The sequence below is a fragment of the Pygoscelis adeliae genome, unplaced genomic scaffold (genome assembly GCF_000699105.1).
Source record: "Pygoscelis adeliae isolate BGI_AS28 unplaced genomic scaffold, ASM69910v1 Scaffold390, whole genome shotgun sequence".
Classification (NCBI taxonomy): domain Eukaryota; kingdom Metazoa; phylum Chordata; class Aves; order Sphenisciformes; family Spheniscidae; genus Pygoscelis; species Pygoscelis adeliae.
In genome coordinates, this window is record NW_008823921.1 from 497001 (window position 1) to 504338 (window position 7338).

General features: G+C 44.0%; 1 protein-coding gene across 1 annotated transcript in view; it reads right to left on the reverse strand.

Moving 5' to 3' along the window:
- The window catches only part of RSPRY1 (ring finger and SPRY domain containing 1), a 45283-nt gene that overhangs the window by 29817 nt on the left and 8128 nt on the right, over nt 1-7338 (reverse strand). Inside the window, exon 2 of the mRNA XM_009319839.1 lies at nt 7060-7062. The gene's annotated coding sequence lies outside the window, so the exon portion shown is untranslated. The remainder of the gene's footprint in view (nt 1-7059; nt 7063-7338) is intronic.

The window sequence follows — 7338 nt, forward strand, 5'->3', positions numbered from 1 at the left end:
GGCTTACACAAAAAATTGGGCTTTAGCCCTGCAGTCTTCTCTAGATAATTCTAGCTGTGTCGGAAACACGGAGTAATTGAAGGATCTGATCTCGTTTGACTTGATGCGATAATAGTCAGAGGATTCGAAAGAAGCAGCAGATACTAACTACCACAATAGTAGTTCCTTTTTCTGTAGGCTCACTGTGAGAGTCAGATTTTATAGTCACCTGCACGTTGGACTACTTTGCCTTTTTACTTCCCTTCAATCTGTTTTTAAGCTGGTACAGGAATGCTAAAATTGCAACATGCATTTAAAGTGAACTTCACTGTCTCACTTAAACTAGCGTCTCCAAAGTAGGCCTGGTGAAGAGAGACTCCTGCCCTGCCCAGGTTTCCCCTTACCTCTGGAGAAGGAGAGACCACCGCCCAGGGCTCCTCAAGCATCAGACGCTGTTCTGCTTCAGCTCTTTCCGAAAGAGAAACTGAAGCATTTACCACCTCCTAGCTTCCTCCATCTCAGAGGTTGTAATTTCTCAACTCACGACCATTTAGGTGGAACTGTCCTTTGTACCACGGCCTTCAGAAGATCTCAGCTTCGCTTTAATGCTTTGAACGTCTAAACCACCCATTCAGTGCTGGTATCAATCATGCAGAACATGACTTCCTTGTTCCCTTCTCCCCAAACTGTAGACGGGTCATTACATTTCTTTTCAGAGACAAAGCTATGCTTTGAGGCAGATGAATATGTATCCGAGATAATGACCTTCTAAAAAAACACAGTGGTGTCTGACAGCTCCGGGGAAGTTGAACAAGACTTGCCTCCAGCAAGCTGACGTGGCGGTGCTGTACAAGCTCAGCAGTTGCCCAAGGAGCAGAGTATAATGCACGGCTTCAGAAGTGGCAGGAAGATAAGGATAACACCCTGCAGATGGCAGGGAACACTAATCCTACAAACTGAAGGGATACAAGCACACAAAATAAAATTGATCAGCTATACCATATTAAGTTCTGGCACAGACATTCGTTTGGAGGCTTATAAATAAATCCTTCAATTAATTCAAGTTAATCTTCCTTGCTGCCCTGAAAGTTACAGACGTTATCAACAGTAAACAAATTTGCTAAATTTTGACAAAAACGTTCACGATATCAGGATTCAAAATAATAATAAAAAAAGGACCAAGAAATTCTAGAACAGACAGTGCTGGGAGGAAAGTGCGGACTCTTTGGGTACCAAGCAGAGGTGCAGAATTGCAAAGACATAACACAGAAAACCCAATGCACTTTTTTTTTTAAGCTTTTTCTAGTAAATTTAATAATAGTCCATTTCAGAAAGGATAAGGCTTTACCTATATTACTATCCAGAAACCAATGAAAGAGTTCTCTTAAATTACGGGGAGATCAACTCATTGTAGTAAACTGCAATAATACATACTTAGTTTAAAGCACCTCATACATTAAAAAAAATTTAAAAAATGTCTTCACCAAAAGAGTGGTTAAACATTGGAACAGGCTGCCCAGGGAAGCGGTTGAGTCACCATCCCTGGAAGTATTTAAAAGACGTGCAGATGCAGCACTTAGGGACGTGGTTTAGTGGGCATGAGGGTGTTGGGTTCGATGATCTTAGAGGCCTTTTCCAACCTTAATGATTCTATGATTACCAAAAGATAAACTACAAAAGCATTTTGAGGGACAAATCAAGAGACTGAGCAGCTCAAACAGTCACATAGCGCAGTTCTGCCATGGGACCTAGATCTAGGGCTAGCACAGAGGCATCTGAGTAATCACACTGTGGACTATGGCAAGATGCTACGAGCAGTGACTGCTGGAAGCAGGGGCAGATCACTGCCTTTGTGTAACAGAGCCGAAATGCCGAAATCCCAGACTTGTGCTGTTTCTTGTCTGTAAACTAATCTTTTGTTTTGCCTAAGTCAGAGGATTTTCAAAGGAAGGTTAGGTACAGAACTCCTCTGTAGAAGGCAGAACAGTCTCCCGCTGTAGACCACAGAAATGAGCCCAGCGAGATGCCATGACTAAGCTATTATGAATGCGTAAGATACACTGAAAACAGTTTTGGATGTGTGAAAGATTTTGATAACGTTGCTGAAAAATGCAGTGATGCCTCAGTTGGAAGCTTGCATTGTCGGCTGTCTGACAACTGCCTCGGAGGGCAGAGCCCAGAGCAGACAATGTCTAGACCTTCCTATTCTCAGCCTCAAATTTGTCACTTTATGACACTGGTTATCATCTCAAACATGAAGAACTTAACAGCACAGCAGGAAGGAAACAGGCTGAAGAAACTTCCACTTCTTGTTAATTCAAGCAGCATCAGAGGATGGCCTGCCCGATCTTTCGGTACCAGTAGCTGAGAGCCAATTTTGTGACCTTCCTTGCCAACGATGGAAAGCCGGCAGCTCTTTACTGGCTTAAGTTCTGGACTGCACCAGCAGAGCAGGAGACATCCTTCTGATTCTCTTTCCTCCTGTAAGTGGATACAGCAACAGCTGCTCAGAAGACTGCCACCTGAGTCAAATATAACATGCAGGTCACTAGGTTAGCAAACCTGCCTCAGAGGCATTCACGGGAAGCGTGATCACTGATCTGGGGCTTCCAGAACTGAAGCCTACAGAACCTGATGCACAGTGCTGGGCAGGTCACTGGAACCCCTTATCTCACCCATTAAAAAGAAAAACAAAAAACCCACACAAGAACCCAGCTCCGTTCCTCCCCATTTGTCGCTTCAGGTTCTGCCTTGAGGACCTTTTCTCTCTGCCCCGCTACAAGCCTACCATGAAAGCATGCTGCAGGAGACATCCTGATGTTGAGTAGGTGACCGTGCGTAACACAAGTGCTTCTGTCAGCAGCAGAGCCAGAGACTCCAGGTCTCACAGGTATCCTGCTCCTACCACTGAGCCGTGGTATTTTTATAGTGTTTTAAGGCCTCCACCTATATGAAGAAACTCAGAGGAAGTTGGTCAATGGGTTTCAGAGCTCCCGTGGCCAAGAACAGGAAGGGCACTGACTGCCCGAGAGGCAGCTCGGACAAGTGCGCGTGGGTTAGGAAGTGGGCCGAAGACAAGCGCGTACGTGTTTCACAAGGCAGTCTAAAAGTGGTTTAAACAAAAGTGCATACCCATTTTAATTTGTTATGGCTGCACATCAAAAAAGGCAGAAAGCTCAAAAACAATTTAAGAACCTCTCAAAAACCTGTAACGATATCAGGAACACAAAGTCACGGTCATCTGGGGCTTCTCCTAAATAACTTTGCAAGGAATGTCAGGAAAATTAAGATTAAACTGTTTTAATAAGTATATTTAGATACTATTTCACCAAATGTACCAGAGGGGTAAAGCTCTAAAGAGAAAAAAAAACACCTTACCTGTTGTTCAATTTTTTTAAAAATCTTTCACTCCAGGACTGATACATTGACAAGAGTTTGAGTGCAAACACACACATCATTCTTCATTCACCATTAGGTGAACGTTTTTAAAAGCAGTGAAGAACTCCAAGCTTTCTTCGTGCCACCTTTTCTAAAAGCCTTGCTTTTAGAAAAAAGAGCATCAGCGTATCTGCTGGATTTTCTTTTTCAGCATCACTGTCTAGCACGTCCCGCTGTCTACAGGAAGGTATAAAATACACAGGAATGGCACAGCCTTCTGGCATGTAGTTCACCAAGTGTCCTCTTAACCTGTGATTCAAGCTATATTAATATATCAGTTTGCGCACATGCGCTGAAGCAAGCAATCCAAAAAGCCACACCAATACTTCCAATCAAGATGTCCTCAACTCTGGTCCTTCTCCTCATGTCCAGCAAAACACTCAGCTTTCAGAAACTTAAAGCAAAAGTGAAGCGCTTCCTACAGCAAAAAAGCCTTAGAAAGGGAGAAGAACTACAGTTGCAAGTGTTTTGCAGGCTTAGAAACAACTACTTCTCCAAGGAAAAGGATGGATTTCTTGTCACTGATCACGGCAACTTGCTGAACCCCCATTAATAAACGACGAGCAATACCTCAGCCCAGACTTTGAGCCAGCAAGCATCCCTACCAAATGGGCAAAACCTGCCAGATACACAAAGGTGCCATGACAGAGTTGGGTAAGCGTCTAAAGCACAAGCTTGGCCACAAGAGTGGCAGATCGAGGCACCAGATCATTACAAGCACAGCTGAAGAGAGATCATGATGCACTGGTCAGTCACACAACCTCACGAGTCATGCGTGAACATTTGACTTATGTTAGACCCCAGCGACACGATGAAGAATAGAAAAGGAAACAAAGACCCTTCTGGCACAGCCGCTGCCACGCCACACCAACTTTACAGTCACCGCGTACCAACCAGGAAGGGAAAACAAAATACATTGTCAGGACACAAGGAAACACAAAGCACAAAATGACACAACACAATTCTAATGAGATACTTGAAAGACAATGAATCCCAGCACAGCACCTCTGCCTGCACCGCTTTAAAGCAAGGAATAAATTCGAAGTCTACTGAGCAATCATAAGCTCAGGAGAGGAAAAAAAACCCAAACCCCAAAACCAAACAGTTTAAAATGCTGAACACAACATACTGAGAATGGAGCAGAACGGGCTGAACTTCATGACAGTAGCTTGCCTTCAATTTACTACAAGGTGATAGCATTTTAACTTGCTGCCTCATGTCGAGAGGGAAACCTAACAGTGCACGTGATGAGCTCTGCTCCATGTTGTGAGGATACCACCACATTACCTAAGTGATTTAAAGAGACCAATAGGAGACATTTCAAAATACAACACGTTATCAGCTAGTGGAGATATTGATGTGAAAGGAAGTTTGAACAAAGAAGCCTAAAGAGTAACAGGCCCGTAAGTATTCCATGCCAAATCGCCACCTTTATCACTAACTTATTGCTTAGGCTACTAAATATCTCCCTTTTATTCCTTGATTTCAACAAACAAGCAAAAAGCTTGAGGGAAACGGACTTTGATATCACCTGACAGGCAGAGTATGAGAGATGTCCTGCTTTATAGGAGGGAACCAAAATATTGTAAGTGATCTATTTCAGCCCATCCGTGAGGCTCACGGAAGATGAAACACGCTGAGAGCCAAGACCTCCGATGTGAAGATACTGAAAACTTACCAAGGAAGAGCGCTGAGAAGTTGCGCAGAAAACCATCACACCCCTTCTAAGAGAAAAAATGAGCATTAAGGAAAGCACAGAACAAGATAACAGTGAGATTAAGGGAGCCACTGAGTGACCACTGAGTGACCACTGAATTTCAAGGCCAGAGAGTAGGATACCAGAGTGGCTAACATGAAGCCTTGCAGTCGAGCTCCACGTATAGGAGGCTGAAGGTAAACAAAAAGGGAAATTAAAGACTTGAAGGAAACCAACCCAGAGCACACACCGCTATCACAGCTGAAGATAAGGGAGGCGTGTGGACTAGCTGAATTAGATGTGTCAGCAATCCAAGAGTAGGTAAATAACCGAGACTAAGCTAACAAACAATCAGCAATAGCGAGAGCCACAACAAGAGTTGTGCACGACGCGTAACACTGCGTTAAAATATCCTGGAGGAGCTTCCTACACAAGCGACGGACAGCGGATGCTGAAAGCTTTTGGAGTGAGCAGGAACCTCGGGAGAGTGTTTGGATGAAGAGGGGAGAAACAAGGAGAAGCGATCACGTAACTACCGTTGTGCTTCATGCATCTGAACGAGAACACACCAGCAGAAATACACAACCTATTCAGCCAGACTTACAAATGAGAACAGACAGAGACTGGGGCACAAAGCAACAATAGTAACGTCCTAAAGGAAGGGAAAGGGACACAGGAACGGGTGCCAGCAGGAGAAAGGACCTCTTTTGCTGAGTGGGCTTCGGCAGAGGAGAACAAAGACATATGCAAAAGCACTTGCAGAAGAATGGGCCAGATTTAGATCAGAGCAAAGAACAGATCCATTCTTTGCGTTTGGATAAATGCAAGAGAAAAAATACATTTAACAGCATCCTAGACTCTTAAAATGATACGATAAGTTTTGAGAATGCACAGTCCTCCAGAAGAGCCAAATACAGGAGTCCAAGAGGAGACAAGATGCGAGGGAATGTTTCAAACGGCTCGTAGGTGAGGAGAACTGTTAAAGAGATTTGTATGGTTTAGCACAGAAACAGCGAAAGTTTAAATATTGAGAAGTAAACAGGGGAAGAGTCACGGTACACAAATGTATGTAGGTGTCCACATGACAATAACCTCATAGCACTGATGGACGTGCAGAAAATTACGAGTAAAGCTGAAGAACTGAACTAAGGACCAGGACGAGAAAAAAAAAGCACCAAAACAAACAAATGCATTCACTACACAACAAAGGACAGAAAAATTAAAAACCCAAGGCAAAGCTACTGCTAAGTGGAAAAAAAAAAATCTCTTGCTTATGTTGAAGGAAACAAATACCGACACAGACATAAAAGGGAAAAAAACCACCAAACACATCAGCATTCAGAAAACGATGCAGTATCTAGAAGGCTGAATAAATTTAGAAGAGAAGAGGCAGCTCTTACGTCCATACTTCCCCATGGACCAAAGTTCCACTGCGTGAGAAACACTGATAAACGCAGGCTGAGCACCAAAATGAACTCCGGGCTCAGGGTGGATACCGAGAGATTCACAGCAAGATTTTGCAATAACAAAGCAGAAAGTGAAACCCAAGAAGACTACAGTCACTCTCGGGACCTACACTAAGACTCTACCCAGAAGGGACACTGTACCTACTGCCGCACAACAGAAGATAAGAAATAGCAATATTAAAAAAAAAAAAAAGGAAGAATGAAGGTATGCAAGACAGAAACAGTGATCAGCAGGACAGAATCACAGGGCTTAAAAGAGAAACGCCTGCTTGATATCGGCGTAATGCAAGCAGTGAAGAGACCTGCGTTATAAGCACTGAACTAAGAGAGCAAGGCAGTCCCGTGGTGGCACCACACTACGAGGAAAGGTGCCGCTGCCCAACCTATTGCCCAAGTACGCAAAACAAAAGGTCTAGATAAATAATTGCGTTTGGTAGCTCACTCCACATCTTCGTATTTTCCCTGTAAAAGAGAGAAAACTTGCTCTGCAGAAATATTTTCACGCTGAGAGTGATAAATAGTTTTCAGGCTTCTGACTTTTTACATTGATATCAAAATATTCAAGGCCTCAGCAAAATTCTCCTGAGCGTTCCCGAGCTCCCACGAGGTCCCAGGGCAGCACAAGTCATTTTGTCCCCCGCTCGCTAAAACCCAGCCCGCACCCCAGCGCTGCGGCGAAGCCCTTGTTTTGCAAGTCATACAAGTACCGGGAAGATCTCCCGGCACCCGGGGGGCGCCGTTAAGAAGTTGTAACGCCTC